This window comes from Petaurus breviceps, unplaced genomic scaffold, assembly GCF_028583685.1.
Source record: "Petaurus breviceps papuanus isolate PSGF00001 unplaced genomic scaffold, PetGlider_PUasm1.0 90775, whole genome shotgun sequence".
Taxonomy (NCBI): domain Eukaryota; kingdom Metazoa; phylum Chordata; class Mammalia; order Diprotodontia; family Petauridae; genus Petaurus; species Petaurus breviceps.
Genome location: NW_027187342.1, coordinates 11,610,748 through 11,632,237, shown reverse-complemented (window position 1 = coordinate 11,632,237; position 21,490 = coordinate 11,610,748). Strand labels below are relative to the sequence as shown.

Sequence of the window (21,490 nt, the reverse complement as noted above, 5' to 3'; positions counted from 1 at the left end):
CCAGAGAATTCAGGGTTGGTGGGCTGGGAGTGCGGAGGGGAGAGAGGAGGTGTTTCTGGAGAAAGTTTTCTCTTAGGTATAATTATAGGGGAGGAGGGGCAAGGGTGAGAGGTTCTCAGTGCTAGGGAGGCTGCCATGGAGTGACTAACCATGTTTCTGGGGGCTGCCCCCACCACTGTGGATGAGTACTTGAAGTCCAGAATTGTTCATGAGGTTGATGCAGAAAAACTTTTTACTCCTGACGCATATGAAGAATACAAAAATAAAATTTTATCAATGAGATTATGAAACATTATTTGTGATCTGGCTATGGCCAATGGCCATAGATTGTAAACTTGCTGGCCCAGAAACTCAGTGTTTTTGTACACATAGGTATAAACAACCCAAAACTGCCTGTGGCATTATCCCACCAGAACACGCAATTTCCCTGATTCAAAAAGTGAACAGATACCTTGCAATGCCTTTTACTATGTGCCTTTAAATGAAAGTCAGCCCATTGGGTGCAAGTGTAAGCATTTTGCTAACCAACACAGTGAAGAACTAGGACAGGTTTGCAGGACATATACCCAGGATTTGATAGTTACATAGACATCCTGCATGTGTACAGGAGACAGTACTGGAAACTAAAGAAGAGAGGTTTGCCCAGGGCAAGCCTATGCTGCAATGGGAGGATTAACTGAATTTAGTTCACTAGCAGAAAACCACATAAGTCTAGATAACGGTGCACCATCATTTGAATTTTTAGACCCTCCACTGACTACTGCAGAGCACCCATTCCTAAAATCATTTCAAGAACCATCTAGTTCTGTTCACGGTACAATTATAGGGGAAGAGAGAAGAGCCTGTTCTCTTTCTCTTCCCTTTCTCCCATAACCTTCATAGTTAGTAACCCTGCTTCCACATCCTCACTAAACTTCCTTAAGTCAAAACCCTGTTTGGGGTGGGTGGGTGGAGATCTAGCCTTCCTCTTCCTTCCCAAACCTTTCAAACCTCTTTACAAAACTTTTAGTTGAACTCAACATTCCCATAACATAATTTCCTAAATCTCTTTTTTTTTTCACAGCTAAATTGCTAGAAGGCGTCATTTAGACTTATTGTCCCCATTTTATTACCTCCTCCTTACTTCTTAATAATCATTTGCAATCTGGCTTCATATCTCATCATTTAACTGAAACTGCTCTCTCCAAGATCACCAACAATCTCTTAACTGCTAAATCCAATGTTCATTCCTCAGTCCTCCTCCTTAACTAGAAGCTTTTGACATTGTTGAACACACCTTCCTCCAGCATACCCTCTTCTCCTTTGATTTCTAAAACACTGGCTTCTCTTAGTTTTCATATCACATGCCTGACCCCTATAGTCTCCTTCTGACTCATTCTTCTTCCCACAAATTGTGGGCATCCCACAAGATTATGTCCAAGACCCTCCTCTTTTCTTTCTGCATTCTCTGCCATGGTGACCTCAGCCAAGCCCATGGGTTCAATCTTTATACAAATGATTCCTAAATTTAAATTATCTGTCCCTAATCTCTTCCTTGAAGTCCAGGACAGCAACATCAGTTGATTGCTAAATATTTGCAAATGGATATCCCCCTACTCACTTCAAACTCAACACATCCAAAATAGAACTCATTATATTTCTCCAAACTTTTACCTCCTTCAAACTTTCCTACTTTAGGCAAGGGTACCACCATCGTCCCAGTCACACAGGTTTGTAAACCTATAGTCATTCTCATTCTTAATTTTCCCTCTTTCTCACCCCCATCACAAGTTGCCAAATTTTGTTCATCCTTCCTTCAAGATATATCTAACAGTCATACCATTCTCTATATTCACATAGAATATACCTTAGTTCAAACCTTTATCACCTTTCAGATAATATATAATAACCTCCTAATTTATCTCCCTGCTTCCAGTCTCTCCCTTCTCAGATCCATCTTCCTCACTGCTATCAATGTGATATTCATAGAATGCCACTATCTAATTATCAGTTTCCTCCCCAACAGTGTTCATCAGCAACCTCCTATCTCTAGGACAGAATAGAAAATCCTCAGCCTATCATTTAAAACAATCTAGGTCCTACCTACCTCTTCAGTCTTATTTCACATTACTCCCAGTCACAAAATCTCCTTTCCAGGCGAACTAGCCTATTTACTGTTTACTGTATAAAATATTCTATTTCCGGGGCGACCAGGTGGCTCAGCAAGTAAGAGCACTGGCTCCAGTGTCAGGATGACCTGGGGATCAAATCTGGGCTCAGATACTCAGCACCACACCCAGAAATAACTGGCCCTGTAACCTTGAGCAAGTTAATTAACCCTGATTGCTTAAAAAATAAAAATAAATTTAAAAATATTCTATTTCCTCTCTGTCTACCTTTGTATAAGCTATCCTAGATATTCAGAATTTACTTCCTTCATACCTCTACCTTCAACAAGGCTTAGCTTCTTCAAAGTGCAACTCAAGTATTACTTCTTTGTATTTTACTTTTTAATTTATCTATTTGTGCACATGTGATATCACCCAATAGAAAATAAGGTTCTTGGGGAAAAGGGCATAGTAGGCTCTTAATAAGTGTTTATTGATTGATTTTTGTGTTTGTGTCACACATATGTGACTATGTGTGATATTTTGTGAGTACACTGTGATATATAGTGCACTGAAATAATGTTAGTAGTTCAAATGGGCTCCTTAAGTCTGAAGAAGGAAGTGTGTCATTATTGGGGATTGCAGGGGGCAGGTGGAGAGATGTAATTTCTTATTTGTCCACCGCACAGAGCTCTACCCAAGTTATCAGCCAAGTGGTCTCATATATGTCTCTCTGGTGCATTGAGGATGGGATTGGAGGTACTACTACATACTACCCACATGGCTCCATATGGCAGCATTAAGTAACCTATACCACCTAGGCAATATGAAATATTGCGCCCCAAAGATTAAAAAGAGGAACTCTATGGCCCCAGCCACCCATCTAGAATCTCCCGTCTATGTAAGATGACATTCCCAGGACACAGGTATTCAACATGTAGCCACATGGGTTATTGAAGATAGCAAAGATGAAAGGAAAAACGTTAAATACTCCTACTTGGAGCCCTGACTCCACCCAATTACTCTCCCCGTTCTTCAGGTACAGATGAGAGATTTCTGGATGACAGATTACAAAAAAGAAATAAGGAAGGAGTTTGTCTGGGCCCAGCTCTGAGCCCAGGAGGATAAACAAGGGAAAGGCAGGATGAGCAAAGGAGAGGGATCAGTCACCCCCGTGTCTGGTTCACTAATCCATCCAGATTCAGAGTATCTGGCAATCTCTGGCACTTAGGACCTCCTCTGAGTCAGTCCCCATTTTGGTCCCTGGCTATGAGTCACCTCTACATTTCTAATCACAGAATCAGGCCATGGAAGCCTGTACTTAGTTCCAGAGTCTAAACCTAACTCCAGTGACTCCTTGCTCCCTGTTTTTCATCACATAGTAATTCAGGAGTCTACAACTGCTTTGGGCACAAATTTAATCCTTGTATATCTCTGTTACCTGTACCCAACATGGCGAACAGGGAGGTTTTTCTCAGGGGCAAAAGAATTTGGCAAGCCTCAGGCCTGTATGCCGATCTACCCACTTCCATCACCTCCCAGTGTCTAACTCATATGCTTCTCTGTAAGCATTTCCAAGGAGTGCTTTGCTCTCCACAGAGATAAAATGCCCCTGCAGAAATATCCATTTATCTTCTCAGCGCCAAGCACAGAGCCTTGCATGTGGTAGACACCTAAAAATGTTTGTTTGCTGAATTGAACTGAGTTATGATGTGATCCTGACCCTCTGGTGATCTTTTGCTAATGAGAATCTAGTGACAAAATGAAGACCAAAGATATTACATCACAGACCTATTGTGTTAAGATCAAAATGGGAAATTTAGTTCATCAATGCAAGGATCTGGTAGGAGAGAGACTTTGAGCAGGGCCTTACATGATGGGTAGAATTTCAACCAATAGAAATGTATAAGGAACAGCGAGTAGGAGCACTGGCTCCAGTGTTGAGAAGACCTGGAGATCGAATCCCGGGCTCAGACACTTAGCACCCACCCAGAAACACCTGGCCGTGTAACCTTGAGCAAGTTACTTAACCCCAATTGCTTAGGGGCGGCCAGGTGGCTCAGCGAGTAAGAGCACCGGCTCCAGTATTGGGACGACCTGGAGATCGAATCCCGGGCTCAGACACTCACCACCACACCCAGAAATAGCTGGCCGTGTAACCTTGAGCAAGTTACTTAACCCTGATTGCTTAAAAAAAAAAAATGTATAAGGAAGGCCCTTCCAAGCAGAGGGAATAGACTTTATTCAGAAATAATAGGGAACCAGTAAAAGCTTGCTCCCCAGCTTTATTTCATGCTATTTGAAAGCTCCAATTGTTAGGGAGTAAAGGGTGATAGCTAACTAATTATATAGATTGTCCTCATATTAACGGTAGGTTACATTCATGGAAAAGATGCTATACGCTGAAATGATAAAAAAAAAAATGAATCTAATTTTCCCAGATACAGAATGATATGATAGAAGATTTGACTTTCCTACCAGATAGAGCTTAAGTCCCACATTTAAAAAATTGAAATGGCCACAATCCCCACACTAAAAAAACCCCATAAATTATGGAACTGTATAATATAAAGTTTCATAAAGTATATATAAATTGATTTTTAAAAGACAAATTACACGCAAAACAGTACAAATTATGAAAATAAAAACTAGCATTTCTATATTGCTTATTATGTACCAGACACTGGGCTAAATGTTACACAATTATTATCTCATTTGATCCTCACAACAACTATGGGAGCAAGGGGCTGTTAGGATCCCATTTTACAGATGAGGAAACTGAGGCAAATAGAGATTATTTGCCCAGGGTTGCACAGCTAGTAAGTCTTTGTCTGGATTTAAAGTCAGGCCTTCCTGATTCCAAGTGCTCTATCCACTGGACCACCCAGCTACTTACTAACTAATAGAGCTGGCAGGGACCTTAGAGATCACTGAGTCTATCCTTATTTTGCAAATGAGGACAGAGTTAGAGAAAACTGAATAGACTTACCCGGGGTCATGCTATGAATTAGTGGCAAAAACAAAACTACACTCTAGGTTTCACATCTTGTAGTCTAAGATTCTTCATATGATTAACATTGTTATGGTATCATAGTGAACTGCACAAAGTTCTTATTTATTCATAATTTCTGACTTTTACCACAATCAGAAGATGAAAGAATAGTTTTCTCAGGTTCATGTGAACTAATATTTATATAGCACTTACTATGTGCCAGGCACTGTGCTAAGCTATCTGTAATAATTATCTCATTTAAAGAGGGAGCTCGAAGTAAGTGGCTTCAAATTTTTTAAATGAAGTATAAAGCAAGGTTTTTAGCTGAAAGTATATAAAGAGGAGGTGCTAGGGGAAGTTTGGGGAAAGAAAAAAAGGTTGTAACATTATTCAATCATTTCAGTCACATCTGATTCCTTGTGACCTAATTTGGGTTTTTCTTGGCAAAGATGCTGGAGTCATTTGCCATTTCCTTCTCCAGCTCATTTTTTTTTTTGGAGGGGGAAGACAAGGGAATTGGGGTTAAGTGACTTGTCCAAGGTCACATAGCTAGTAAATGTCAAGTGTCTGGGTCTGGATTTGAACTCAGGTCCTCCTGACTCCAGGGCTAGTACTCTATTCACTGCACCATCTAGCTACCCCCTCCAGCTCATTTTACAGATGAGGAAACAGAGGCAGACAGGGCTAAGTGACTTGCCTAGGATCATACAACTATTAAGTGTCTGAGGGCATATTTGAACTCATGAAGAGGAGTCTTCCTGAAGCCAGGCCTCTTTTCATTGTGCCATCTAGCTGTAAAAATAATAGGATAATGAATTATTAGACAGGAATAAAGTTATTGCTTTGTTGTGGTAAGAACCCAGATGAAATTAGATGGTGAAACTTTGTAGTAGACTCCACTCTATTTCCAACAGCACATGAATTAGGAACAAAGGCCAATGGCTAGAATAATCAAGGTTTAGCAAAGTATGATTAGTGATAGGATAAAGGAGTAAGAGGTTTAAAGATAGAGCATAGTGTAAAGCTGAACTGTTTCATCAAGGGGTCACGACTAGGAGGGGAGGAGAATTCAAGCAGAGAAGAGGTGATGATCAGAGAAAGTACTGAAGGGTGGAGGGTTGAAAAATCATGATGACAGAGAACAGGTTTAGGAGTAGTAAAGCAAATAGGAAGAGATGGGATTATAGGAGGTTATGCAGAGACAGAGATTTTGATCATGAAATCTCCCACAAATGTGAAACAGTCACCTCATAAAACTCTGGTACCCCTTCCTTGCTGCCCTAGATTCAATGTGAGGTATTTGAACTAAACAAAATTTAGCAAATGTGATCTGACCTCTGCTGCTTCATTTTGAAGAGGACCAGTGACATCACCAAGTGATATCTTGAGCATGAATTAGATTTAAGTGAGGCACAAAATCATCAGCCTCACTCTCTCTTCCAGAGTTATCAGAGTCCAGTGGCAAGACAAAAGTCAAGCAACTAATGATGGCCCAGAATGCAGTGGATGACTTTGGTGTCTTCTATGTCTGACTAAGCTCTAAGAATTTCACAGAGCCTAATTCAGTTGCCTTCAGGACCATTGGAATGAATTGTTCTCATCTGCCCATTCCAATGGGAGTTGTTTTCACATACTTGGAGTAGACATCCCCCTAACTCACCAATTGGTTTGAGGCCTATCAGTTACCCTCAGTCTTGTTTAACCCATCTGCTGAGATGGTTTTATCAGGGTGTAGCTACTCTGCATGGTACAATTTCTTAGAGCCACAGGTGAGAATTGAGTGAAAGGTAGACCCCAAAGGTGGCCCGAGGAAAGCTTGGCAAGTCCTCACACCAGAGATTCTAGACCTTTCTGAACACCCTATATATTTCATTGAACCTCTCCCTAGTGAGTATGCTACCAAGAAATCAAGCAACAGTCTAATAGCAAAACATTTGATCAGAAAGTAAATAATAGAGAAAATCAAGCAATAAAATAATTCTCAACCCCATTACCCAGAGGAGTATAATCTCCTATAAATGTTTTCAGTATATATTCTAGAAGACATGAGAGGAGATAGGAGCAAGGTCATAAGAGGGGTTGGACTTGACAAAAGAGGACTCCTTAGAGAATGTATCAAAGGAAGAGAAAGTGGCTAGAAACAGAGATTTTAGTGAATAAAATAGAGGAGATAAGGGTGTTGATGGCAGATGCCTTATTCTCAGTGAAGTGGGAGTCAAAGTCATTCACCAAGAGACAGGTTGAGGTGGAGCTGGGTACTTGAAGAAAGGTAGAAGGTTTAGAATATCCCCTATAGGGACCAGAGTAGAGAACCAGGAAAGAATGAGAGTATTATCATACTTCAGTGAGGGTCACTTGGCACTAGATAACATAACATCATTGACACAGTCAGCATTATTATATGACCTCATCCATAAGCATTTGGGAGTAAGAACAGAGAAAGCAAACCACACAGTCTCAGAATTTTAGAATCAGAAGTGATCTCAGTGACCATCTAATCAAACCCATACCTTAATATATCTGCCAAATCTTAATACATTGCCTGTGATTGTGGCTGTGGGAGACAGTAATTCACAGCAAATCCTAAAGTCATAGAGCCTATAAGGACCATGAATGAAAGGGTTAAGTACTTGAGGATAGGACAAAGCAGGTAATGTAATGTAATGATGCTATGTAATGTTCCAGGGTTGGTCAAAGCCTTCCACCAATGCTTCTCTCTTCAAAGCATAATTTTGACTTGATGTTCATTTTGTTTTCTTTATTTTACCGAGTGAGGGGAGTGTTGGTAGTATATTTTGTTGCACGTTAGTACTAACACTATAGAGTGAGGAAGAAGTGTGATTAAATAGATAAAAGCACATTTATTAAGTGCTTACAATGTGCCAGGCACTTTGTTAAGCAATGAGGATACAAATAAGGAAGGGAAGGAATGGATTAAGTATTTTATTAAGCACTTCCTGTTAGGCACTGCTATTAAACACACGGGTCACACAGCTGGTAGGGAGACAGAGCAGTCTGGACAGCACCTTGAGCTGGAAGTAAAATGAGTAATATTGCTAGAATCCCTCAAGAGATGGATAGCATGCCTACCTCATAAAAGTGTACTTTCTTAAATAGGGAGGCCTTATAATGATGTGCCATCATCTTATCATGTCCACATCTCCCCCATGTACTACTTTTGCCTTTACATATTTGGTGCATATCTCCCTAGCTTTGGAATCTCTGCTTCAAACTCTGTTTCCTACTCTCCCTCTGTACTCTCTAGATTTGGTACTTTTTTGGATTGGTTTTGCTCCTTTGGATGTTGACTTGAGCCAAACCCTCCTTTCCTCAGGAGAATCATTTGGATTTCTGTTGATTTCTCTAATTACTGACACTCTTCTTCCATGTCTTTTCTAGGATGTCCCCGTCATCCTCAGACAGAAAGCAAATTTATCCTAAAACAAATATTTCACTAATATATTTGAGACTTATATAGGTGTTGGGTCTATTAAAGTTCCTTTTTTAGGCTATAAGGCTTGTGATCTGTTCTGTACATTGGACAAGACTTTTGTAACATATTTCTTAATTTTCTGTTCATACTACATATACATTTATAGGTACTTTTCTCCTTCACTAGAATGGTAAACTCCTTGTGAATAGGGACATTCTTTGAATTTGTATCCCTAGGACCTAGCACAGGATCTATTAAAGAATATGGGCTTAATAAACACTTGATTGATTTTTTTTTCACTTTTCAAATACTTTATTAACTTCTGATTAACATCATTCATTTCCTCCATATATTGAGTTACAAATTTTCTCCCCGTTTTTCCCCTACCCATCACCCCAAAATAGCAGTCCCACAGGATATCCCCTCCTCCAATCTGTTCTCTCCCATATTTTCTCCCATACCCCTTTGGACTTTTCCAGTGGATCTCTATGCCCCAGTGCCTGTATATCTTATTTCCCAATTACATGTAAAATAGTATTAATAATAGTATATATATGTATATATATATTTAAATATTTGATTTTAAAACTTTGAATTCCAGATTCATTCCCTTCCTCCCTTGTCACCCACCCTTACTGGGAAGATAAGCAGTTCAGTATAGGTTGTACATGTGCGGCTAATGCAAAACAATAACATAGTAGATATATTGTAAAAGACTGACTATATTTCCCTCCCTCCTATCCCACCTCCCACTTGTTCTATTCTCTACTTTGATCTCGTCCCTTTTCAAAAGTGGGTGCTTCCAACTTCCCTCCCCTCCAGCCTGCCCTCCCTTCCATCATCCCCTCTCTCATCCCCTTCTCCCCTACTCTCTTGTAGGGTGAGATACTCTATTTAGTGTGTATTTCATTCCCTCCCCAAGCCAAATTCAACGGGAATAAGGTTGACCCATTCCCTTTTGCCTTCCTATTCTTCCCCTCCATTGTAACCATTTTTACCTTGCCTCTTCTGTATGAGATAGTTTACCCCATTCTGTCTCTCCCCATCTCTTCTCATTATATTCCTCGCTCACCTCTTAATTTCACCTTTTAAGTATCATCCCTTCCTGTTAAATTGGTCCTGTGCCCTCTATCTATGTATACCTGTAAACATGTATACACACATTCACATATGTATTCATATGCCCATATACCCTCATATGTAGACATTGTATGTATATATATATATATATATTCCCTTCAACTACTGAGAAAAGTTTCATAAGTTACAATTATTGTTTTTTCATGTAGGAATGTTAATAGTTCAACTTTGCTAAGTTCCTTATGATTTCTTTTCCCTGTTTACCTTCTCATGCTTCTCTTGCTGCTTGTATCTGAATGCCAAATTTTCTATTCAACTCCATTTTTTTTTCAGCAAGAATGCTGGAAAGTCCTCTACTCCACAGAATAACAATATTTTCCCCTGAAACATGATACTCAGTTTTGCTGGGTAGGTAACTCTTGGTTTTAATCCCAGTTCCTTTGACCTCTGGAATATCATATTCCAAACCCTTAGATCCTTCAGTGTAGAAGCTGCCAGATCCTGGGTTATAATATTCTTCCTGGCTTCTTATAATATTCTTTCCTTAATCTGGGAATTCCTGAACCTGGCTATAATATTCCTAGGAGTTTTCTTTAGGCGATCTTTTTCAGGAGGTGATCGGTGTATTCTTTCAACCTCTATTTTGCCCTCTGGTTCTAAAACATCAAGGCAGTTTTCTTTGAGAACTTCCTGGAGGATGATTTCTAGGTTCTTACTTTGATCATGGCTTTCAGGTAGTCCAATAATTTTTAAATTATCTCTCCTGGATCTATTTTCCAGGTTAGTGGTTTTCTCATGAGATATTTCACATTGCCTTCTATTCTTTCATTTGTTTGGATCTGTTTAACAGCATCTTGATTTCTCATAAAATCATTAGCTTTCATTTGCTCCAATCTAATTCTGAAGCAATGATTCTCCTCATTGAGCTTTTGCGATTCTTTTTCCATCTGGCAAATTCAGCTTTTTAAGGCATTCTTCTCCTCATTGCTTTTTTGGGCCTCTTTTGCCATTTGAATTAGTCTATTTTTTAAGGTGTGATTTCCTCAGTCAGGCTGTTGACTCTCATTTTGTAATTTTCTTGCATTGTTCTCATTTCTCTTCCCAATTTTTCCTCCACTTCTCTTATCTGCTTCTTAAGGTCCTCTATGGCCTGTAACCAGCTCTTATTTTCCTTTGAAGCTTTTGGTGCAGGAGTTCTGACTTCACTGTCTTCCTCCTGTTCCATGCTTTGCTCCTTTTTGTCCCCAAAATAGGAGTCTAATGTTGGAATCTTCTGTCTGCTTTGTTTTCTTCGCCTGGTCATGTTGCCCCTCTGTCACTTGACCCCTGGGCTTTTTGCCCCAGTAGGACTCTGCCACCAGACAAGGGAGCTTTCATCCCAAAAACTGGGGTTTTCTCAGCTGCCAGAGGTATTAGTTGGGTGCCCTCTCTGAGTTCTCCACGTGCTCTGGCAAGCTGGACACACACCCCAGGACCTCCATCCTAGATTACAATCCAGATCCAAGCTGGTTAAAGCAAGAGTGATTATCCCTCAAACTGGTGTTTGGTCCCCCTACACTCTGCAGGCCAGGAGCTGAAGCTGCCATGTGGCACTGGCTGGCTGTGCTAGTGTCTCAGCGGCTTCTCACCCTGGGGGCAAAAGCCACACACTCCCACTTACTGGGTCCCAAAGTCCAGACTGCACTGACATCTCACTTTGTCCTTCATATCTATGTGTTGATAAATCTGGAAATGGCCACAGCTTATCTGGAGTCCCTCCAGCAGGTGGCTGGTCAGGCCTGCCCTGGCACTAAAGCCTCAGCATGGGGCTGGGGTCTGCTCCCAGAGCAGTGCACTGGCTGATTCCTGCCAGCCTGCTGGGCTTTCCTCAGTGGGAGGTTAGCTTCTCTGTGTCATTTTGTGGGTTCTACAGCTCCAAAGTTTGTTTAGAGTCCCCTTTTTACATGGATTGGGGAAGGTGGAAGCCAGAGCTGCTTAGAGGTCCTGCTTCTACTCAGCCATCTTGACTCGCCCCCCCCCCCCCCCCAATTCAACACTTGATTGATTGATCTGTCTCTTGTGACTTTGACTCCTCAAGGGTAGCATGACTCAGTATTGATATTATCCTCTTTATTTTGGATATCAGCTCCCTGTTAGCCACCTTTGTTAGTTTTTCTAGTCCAATGATAATTTTCCTTGGCACAGAAAAAGAAACAAATAAAAGCTGAGGAACTTTCCACACCATGATGCCTGCCCTCCAGGCATCAGCCTTATTTCCCCACAACCAGAATTTTTAACTCTGAACCTGAGAGGTGTGCTTTCATCTTACCTTGCTCAAAACTAGATCTCCACAAGATCCTAGCCATCTGAATACACTCCTATAGTCCCCAACCCTTCCCTGCTTCCCTTTATAAGTTGTTTTCCTCTGCCATGGTGGGGGGAGGAGAAGGAAGGGGAGAAAATTTGAAACTCAAGAGATTGTGGAACTGAATTTTGTAAACTAAAAGTAAACAAACAAATGAATAAAGACCAGAAAAAAATAAGTTGTTTCCCCCCATTAGAATGTAAGCTCCTTGAAAGCAAGGGATGTCTTTTTTGCTACAGATTGTCACATGGTTGGTTGATTATTGTCCTTCATTCTCAAAGAGGACCAAAATGACATCACTAAGTTAGAGAGCAGTTACAGTGTGTCTGTGACTGGTCAGACCAATATAAGCTTGGAATGCTCTGCCATAAGTCAGGTACAGATAATCCATGTGAACATTTGGGGTGGATTCTCTAAATTTGCACATCTAGTGTTTCTTTTGAGCTACTTCAATTCGCTTTGCTTATGGAACATAGAACCTTCTTTGATGCAGTTACACCGTGCTGAATGGTCCTTTGCTAGCATCTCCTATGTCACACAATCAATTCCAATTCCAAAAGCCCTTAATAAATGCTCACTTTATCTGTCTGTCCATCTATCTATCTGTGTATCTTTTAGTATCTAGCTAGCATCTATCTCCCTATCTAGTATCTTTGAGCATTTAGCACACTAGGGAAGAACATCAGTGATGCTAAACTACAGACCTGGTGGCATCCTTCATTCTTTTTATAGTACTTACCCTGAAACATCTGTTATAATTTCATTCTTCCCAGGAGACCTCTACAGGACTATCACAATGTACTTATTAGTGCTTTCTGTAGCTTGTGACTTTGAAAGAACAATGGCAGAAGAGCAAATGTGTGAACTCTTCTGAGAGCCCTGGGGGATTCTGGGTGTACATTCTGTACCCTGCCAGAGCCCAAGAGCAGAAAGCTTAGCTGGTAGAGCTTGTAGAAGGGAGGTCTATTCTGGGGATCCAGACTTCAGAAAAGGAATAGCCTTTGTTTCAAGTCCACACTTCATAAAGTCACAGTTTGGGCAATGGTTTGGTGATGACCTGACCAATTCACCTTTATGATTTTGTTTTCTTTTTAATCCAACTTGTCTAAGTGACCACTTGTCTTCCGTTAGGAGAATTTTATGCTGTATAACTTTCTTAGCATAAATAAACATGCTAACTATGTGCTCCTTGTTTTTCTGGAGAAAAGTAAAAATAATATAACTTTTGTACTAAGTGTCAAGCATTGTAAATTCCTGTGTTTAAGCTTAGCTGGGGTTTATCCAAAAGGAAAGAATAGTTTCCATTTACTTCTTAAAAATAAACCAAACAAAAAATCATTCAACCTAGGTTGTAGGGTAAGGACTTGGGGAAAGGGGGTTGCAAAAACCTATTTTCTTTACCTAATCTTCAAGGCCTAAACAGTGTCCTGTAGTCAAATCTGCTTAGTTTGAAGAAGTAAGAAAAAAGTAAAAACCTATTTTAAGAACCACAATGTACAAACTTACTTTTTAGGAAAACAAATTCAACAGGGTTCTAGATGATAATGGGCAAGGGAAGATTTAGTTCCTTAGTTATTTCAAGAGCTGAACCTCTTGGTTTTCTGTGCCTCGCTAAACTAGTTACTCTGAGGAAGTTTGAATTAACAAAAGAAAAAAAAACCATCAGCTGTATAAAAGGCAGAGCTGCTGCAATATCCTCTTATCAGAAAAAAAAGAGACAAGGAATAAAATTTTCGGCTTTAGGAACAAACAGTAAATCATTTATGCAAGAGAGATTTGTGAGAGAAAACGTTGCATCATGACATATAAATAAAATGCTGACAGTGCAATATTAAAATGGATGTGTCTCGCTCAACGGTGGAAAAATAGCCCAGTGGCAGCTTTAGGCTGGTTGAAGGGCACAGAATCCTTTGTGACCTGTACCCCGACCAGCAGGAGAAACTTGGCTCCTAGTTCACACTTCACAGGATTTTCAGAGGAAACACATGTTGTGAGGGCAATTTCTGTCTAAAGGGAGCCAGACTCAGGCCCACCAAGATTACTCTATAGGCCTGTTCACAGGAAGAATAAAAGGTCATGGTAGAAGTTCAAACATAAAAGATGAAGTTTATCCGTTTATTCTCTCTTGCCAACTACTACACTGGTGCCAGAATTGTGAAATGCTACATTCCCAGGTGTCTTGTCTGCATATGAGCCCCCAGGGTTCTCCAGAACTTACATCCCAGCTTCTATCCTTCCTGACTGATGCTAGGGTCTAAAAAAAATTCCAACCCACATTTTCCATCCTTCATAAACCTTGCCCTAACCATCCCAGATCGAACATCTAAAAAACCAAAATCTGTACAAATAATTCATATGACAATTAATCATGAACAGTGCCAGGGTGGGGAACCTGAGGCCTCGAGGCCACATGTGGCCTTCTACATCCTTGGATGTGACCTTTTGACTGAGTCCAAGTTTTACAGAACAAATCCTTTTATTAATGGGATTTGTTCTGTGAAGTTTGGATTCAAAGGGGCGTACTTGTGGACCTAAAGGGCCACATATGACCTTGAGGCCACAGATTTCCCACTTCTGGATGTATCTCTCCTGTTTTTGTCTGTAGATGTAATTTAAATATTTTCTTGCTGTTTATATTTTCTATTTTTTATCATCTCCCCAACTATGTATTTATATGTCATAGAGAGACATAATTTTAGCCCTTTCAGAGTAGTAACTATTTCAATCAGCTAGCATTTATTAAGCTTTTGCTAGACATTCTGATAAATTTGAAAAGAAAGGCAAAAACAGTTGTTGCCTTCAAGAAGCTCACATTCTAATGGCAAAGGCAGTATTTAACATGTAATTATATATAAGCTATATACACAGTATATAGAAGGCAGTCTCCAAGGGGAAAGCATTAAGGGAACCCAGAATGGCCGCCTGCAGAAAATGGGGATTTGAGCTGAATTGTGAGGGAAGCCAGAGAAAGTAAGAAGTGGACATGAGGAAGAAGAGGATTTTATCCATGGTGGACAACACTGAAAAGGCATGGAGACAGAACCAGTGCCTTGTGTAGGAAGACTGGCAAATAGGCTAGAGCATAGGATGCATGGAAAGGAGTGAAATGTAAGGAGAGTAGAAAAGGAGAAAAGAGCAAGGTGATAAAGAGTTGTAAATGCCAAACAAAGGACTTTATATCTGATCTTGAAGATAATAAGGAACCATTGTATTCTACTGAGTAGGAGAGCAACTTGATCGGACCTGTGCTTTAAGAAAGTCACTTTGGCAGCTGGGTGCAGGATGGAGTGGAGTGAGAGCTGAGGCAGGGAGACCAATTAGAAGGCTATTAAAAAGTGGTAGTTCTGTGAGGGGACATATATGACATTTGAAAATAGAAATAAGCTATGGCAATGGATTGGGTATGTAGGGCAATTAAGAATGAGGAGTTGAAGGCAGGACTAAGGGAGCAAGACTGAATGACTGGGACGATGGTATTGTCCTTAACAATAATAGGAAAGTTTGGAAGAGTGGAGGGGTTTGGGAGAAAAGGTAATGGACATATTGAATTTGAGATGCTGATGGACATCCATTTGAGGTATCTAAAAGGCAACTGATGATGTGAAATTGTAGCTCAGAAAAGAAATTAGAATTGGCTATGTAATAAGGGAATCATCTACACAAAGATGATAATTGGACCCATGGAATTTGATGAGATCACCAAATAAGACTGTATAGAAATAGAAGAGGGCCAAAACAAAGCTGTGCTGGATACCCACAATTAGTGGGTATGACATAGACAAGGAAATAGCAAAGGAGATTGATAAAGAGTATTCATATAGATCAGACAGACAGACAGATAGACAGATACACAGATACACAGATACATAGATAGATAGGAAACAGATATGGAGAGAAAATTGCCACAAAAGCCTAGAGATGAGAGAATTTTCAAGAGAAAAAGGTATTCAACAGTGTTAAAGCTTTCAGAAAAGTCAAGAAGGAGGAGAATTGGGAGAAAGTTCATTAATTTGACAATTAAGAGATAATCAGCGACTTTGAAGAGAGCAATTTTGATTGAATGAGGGCTTTGCTAGATTACAAAGGATTTAGAATGGAGTGAGAGAAGAGGAAGTGGAGGAAAAAAGTGTAAGCAACTTCAAAGAGTTTACCCTTAAAAGAGAGAAAAACAAAGAACTATAGCTAGTCGATATGGTAGATCAAGGTAGTATTGTTTTTTTAAAGATGGAAAGGCATAAGCATGTTTGTAGGAATCAGGGGAGTCAAAACTTATGGAGAGATTGAACATAAGAAAGTGGGGACAATCTGCTGGAGCGCATGGAAGAATATGGGACCAATGGGGTATATGATGAAGTTAATCTTGGAAGGGAGAAAGGCTATTTCTTCATCTGAGGCCAGAATGAAGGAGGACCTAGTAGGGGTTGATGTTAGGGGAATGTGAGATGAGGAGAAGGGGAGAATAAAATCTTGGCCAATGAACTCTTTTCTTTACTTAAGTAATATGAGGTCCTCAGCCAAGAGGAAAGGTAGGGAGAGGTCGAGTGCTGTGTGGAAAACTTGGGAGTAGATGAGAAGGTTTGGAAGAGCCACTCTGTGGAAAGTGAGATAACAAATGAATTAGGGAAGAGTAGAGACAATGACGATAACACGACAATGATGACTATGACGATGATGATAGCCTATATTTATATGGCACTTTAGGGTTTGCAAACCACTTTAATGATTGCTTTGCTCCATTGAGATTACATATCATATATTTGTAGATCTTTACTAGACATAATTCTTTTTCTTTTTGGAGGGCAATTGGGGTTAAGTCACTTGCCCAAGGTCACAGAACTAGTTTTTGTGTTAAATGTCTGAGGCTGGATTTGAACTCAGGTCCTCCTGACTCCAGGGCCGGCGCTCTATTCATTGCACCACCTAGCCGCCCCAAGAAGACATACTTTTATTATTTTTTTTTTCAACTATGTTCAGCAGCAGATGTATAGAAGCAAAGGAGGTAAATATTGGGAATAATACAGAGCTGATACTTGGCCTGGCATTATCCTGTGAGTGAGTACTCAACTCAAGAGTAGATGATAGTGTTAATTTGAATTGGTTCACCCAAGGGTCTATATAGGAAAGGATGTGAGAGTGTAATCAATGTAATAGTGATGGCCTGGGAAAAAAACTAGGGGGTACAGAAAATGGAAGTAGCAGTGAGGATAGGGATTGTGGTTATAAGGCATAGAGAAAGATGAGATGATAAAAGACTATGATTAAAGTAATGTCAGAGTTCATGAACATTGAAGTGGTACACTTGTAGGTTATGACAAGATCAAGGATATGATCAGCTCTGTGTATAACCTGAGGTTGAGAGGAGAAGTAGGTCATGGGAAATGGTAAATTGAAGAACTGGGAAGTTAAAGTATCTGAGAAAGCATCAATAGGTATTATGTTGAAGTCCCAGGATTTGGGGTGAAGGGAAAGACTCTAAGGCAGGCACTGAACTCATTCAATTTCTTGGCAATTATTAATTGTCCAGGGAGTGATTACCTGAGCTAATGGAGAGATTTTCCCCCCACACTCATGCTTGGTTGTTGGGGCAAATCAACTTCAGCACACATTCAAAACCCCTAGCAATTTCAGATATAAGTACATATTATCTTCTATAGAAACCTCTAATTAATTCATTCTTATTATTAACCTATGTAAAATATACAATCAGTGACATTGGGGAGGTGGCAGCTCTTTCAAGGTGGATAGTCTGCTAAGTTTAGGTTCTAATAATAATGATGAAAAAAGACCTTGAGAAAAGCCATGGTTATGTTGGGGGGTAGGCTGGAGACAGGAGCAACTTATGCAAAAGTAACAAAGACAAAAAAAAAAAACAACGTTGAATTCTTATCATGCAAGCATATGAAGTTACAAGCAGCTATACATAAAAGAAAACTTCTGTCTCTTAATCTGCTAACAAGGATTCCAATAAATGATACTTAAATCAACTGTTTCTTCTGAGAAAAGGAGTCTCCCAATACAGGAATTCCACTTGCAGTTTCAGTGTGAAATAAGTAATGCTGCTTCTGATGATGGTGATGATGGTGATGCTGATAATGGCAATGGAGGTACTGGCTTGGTCTGTCACTTTGCCTTGGTTTTGCAAGCAGGAATTTATAATCTGTAAAACCTAAAACCATGGGGTCAGTCACAGTGATCAAAAGAAAGAACTGGTTATTGGGGGGGAAAGGCCACATAAACTAAAAACTAGCTTCCTTTTTGGTTCTGCCCTTCCTTGATGACATTTTATATTCTCTTTCTCCTGCATAATTCCTTGTTTTTAATGTGTTATAGTCTGTTCACCCTCACCACAGTATGTGCCTTTCCATTGTTGTCTGGGCTATCCGTAAATTCAATTTTTTGGAGCCTGTGATGTTCCACATCTTGCAACCATATAATAAAGAAAATTGGTGTTGAAAAAAAAAGCTTGGTCTTGTTTTAGGGAGAAATTTGAGGTGATTAAAATAAACTTAGCAACTTCCCATAGTGAACTGAAATGGACAAAATTCTTTAAGATTTGCAAACTGCCTTACATCTCATTGAAGCACTACAACCACATTGCAACTCAGATCCTAAAGGGATTATTACCTTCATTTCACAAATGAGGACACTGAGACTCAGGGAAGTCAAGGGACCTGACAATGGTCACATAGTGGGCAGGTGTTAGAGACAAGAATCCATCACTGGTGTTCCTGATTTCAAGTTCAGCACTGAATCAACTATGTCATCCAAGTAGGCCCTCAATAAATATGTGTTTATTCGACCCTCTGGTGTCTATCAACTAACCACACTGACTCAAAGGGTAGTATCAAAATATCTAAGTACCTAAGAAACTTAAGTAACCTCTCCCTGCTCATCTTGTTCTTTCAGCCCTAGCCAGTCATCCTTATGAGTATTAAAAAAAAAAAAGGAAAATTAGTTCTTTTATTTAGGACAATATGCAAAACTCGGCTACTTGGCCAGCCAGGTTTCCATAGACCAAACACATCTCAGGTTCAAAGGCAGGTGTCAGGTAACATGCTGGAGGGTTACAGATAATACTGTTTATATTAATGGGTTTTCTTCACTGCCTATGATCTCATGTCCAGGTGCACTTAAAGGAAAAAGGGAAAATGGAAGAATGTGGGGGGACTAGGCCAAGTTTGGTTTCTAGAGCCAGTGGGACAGGGAGAAGCCTGAGTGGATGTATTTGGACCTGCTAGTTCAGGCAAACACTGGAAATAGTAGTTACATTGTGACTGGGTAAAATGAAATCAAGATCACTTTCCCCCAAGTGTTTCTGACATAAAGGTAAATGAGCAGAAACTTCAGGAATAGTATGACATGGTATATAATTAGTACCCAACCAGAGCTAGTGAATGGGGAAAGAGAGATTAATATATTGTAGTGACCTTTAAAGAGTATTAAAGGAAGTGATGGAGAAGAGCATGTGCCTTTTTAGCTTTCACACTAGACATTCTGCACCTCCCTTCTCACCTCCCTTTAGATTTCTTATCAACCCTAAAATCATCTCTCCCTCTCCTTCATCTTCTCCAGCCTTCAGGTGAGAGGGGAAAGAGATGGACATTCTCCATCTTGCTGCATGATTCTCCTGCCTGACTTCCAATCTCCTATGAGAAAAGAAGGACCATTTCATCTTACCAGTCTCTTGCTGCTAAGGTATGGGAAAAGGGTACCATTCCATAAAGTTTTCTGTTTGGTCCCCTGCTCTGGCAAAGGAGAGTATCATAACTTCTTCTGCCTGGAGTTCTTGTTCCCTCATCTAAAATGCACAAAGTTCTGAAAGGACTCTACCTAAAGCCGATAATACTATTTAACTGGAAAATCTCTGTAAAATTTTCACTGAATGACTGACAAACTCCCATCTAGACATACCCTTCACAGTTCAGTGTTCTGAAAGTCATCAGTGATTCTCTAAGTCATGATCCAAACCCTATCTCCTATCCCCATCCCTTCCCCACTTAAGTCTCAACCAAATGCTACTCACCCCCTCCACTATGCACTCTGGAATGCCTCCTTAATAGGCAACAAACTTGCTTTCATCCTAGATCTTTTCCTTTCTACCTCTTTCCATTTCTGACTGTCAGTGAGACCTATCTCCCTCCTGATGGTAGTCTTCTTGGCCACCCTTTCAGGCATTCTTTTCAACTCATTGGTTGAACTGAGGGACTTGGGTCACTCCTTGCTCCCTATTGCCACTTCCAGGTTCTCCTCCTACCAGTTTCACTAGGTAACCTCTCCTCCTCAGAGATTTATGCAATCCACACTCACTACCTGATAGAAATCCTGGTAGCTGTTGTCTATAGAGCTCTAGGATACTCCTCTTTCTTCCTCAATGAATTCAGTATATGGCTCAAAATCTTTTTCTTCTCCTCACCTTCTTTCCTCATACCAACATACTTCAATATTCTTATTGATATTCCCTCAAACACCCTAACTTCCCAGTTCCTTAGCCTACCCATTTCCAATGACTTGTTCTTCCCCCCACCTTAGCTATACACAAAGATGATCGTTCCCTTGATCTTGTCATCACTCACAAATGTGCTACTTCCATGTTCTGATATTTCCTTATTTGATTACAATCTGTTGGCTTTCTACCTCTCCTTTGGCCTTCCAATACCGAATTCCTACTCTTTATCCACACCAAGCCATCAGCCCCTCAGTTCTTTCCCAGGCCATAATCCCTACACCAACCACACTCCCTTTCTTTTCCCATCTTGACCTCTTGGTGAGCCAGTTCTACTTTGTACTGTGTCTTCCCTCGATTCCCTTGCACCCTTATCATATCACCAGTTGTGCCCTACCAAGCCTCAGATCACTCTCACTGCTTTGCTCCTTTGGTGCCTTTGTTCCTACATATATGCTGCTGAACAAAGGTGGAGGGAATCATACAACCATTTGGACTGGGTCTACTACAAGCTTATACTATACAACCTCAACTGGTCCTTCACTGTCACTAGGCAATCCTTCTACACTGTCCTAATTAACTCACTATTATTACCATAGTGACTATTCTAAACCCTGTCTTCCCTCCTCAAATTTACTATGACTCCCCAACTCCTTGAGAATATTATGTCATATTTTGCTGAAAAAATGGAGGTCATTCACCAAAAGGTCTCTTTTCCTTTCTCATCTCCTATTACACAGATGCCTTTTGCCACTCCTCTGTTACCTCTGCTCCCATGAAGAGGAGGCATTTCTCCTTGCCAAGGCAGACCCTTCTATAAGTGATCTCATTCAATCTCATTTCCCCCACAGATTGTTCCCAATATAATTGTCATTCTGTTTGTCTTTGATCTGTCCTTCTCTACTGGCTGGTTCCCTACTATTTCCCTAGGCAATAGGGAGTATGATCTGGAGACATTTAATAAATGTTTACTGAAGGCCCTTTATTATATTAGTTACCCTCCTCTCAACACTCTCAATCTGACCAACATCCTGAGAGAGAGGGAGAGAGAGAGAGAGAGAGAGAGAGAGAGAGAGAGAGAGAGAGAGAGAGAGAGAGAGAGAGAGAGAGA

General features: G+C 40.3%; 2 long non-coding RNA genes and 1 pseudogene across 3 annotated transcripts in view; 2 read left to right on the top strand and 1 right to left on the bottom strand.

Moving 5' to 3' along the window:
- LOC138146873 (uncharacterized) overlaps positions 1-21,490 on the bottom strand; it is a 278,700-nt gene that overhangs the window by 182,196 nt on the left and 75,014 nt on the right. The window lies entirely within an intron of this gene.
- The window catches only part of LOC138146948 (uncharacterized), a 107,943-nt gene that overhangs the window by 56,182 nt on the left and 30,271 nt on the right, over positions 1-21,490 (top strand). The gene's annotated exons all lie outside the window — the stretch shown is intronic.
- LOC138146901 (protein FAM221A pseudogene) lies at positions 136-1,089 on the top strand (annotated as a pseudogene).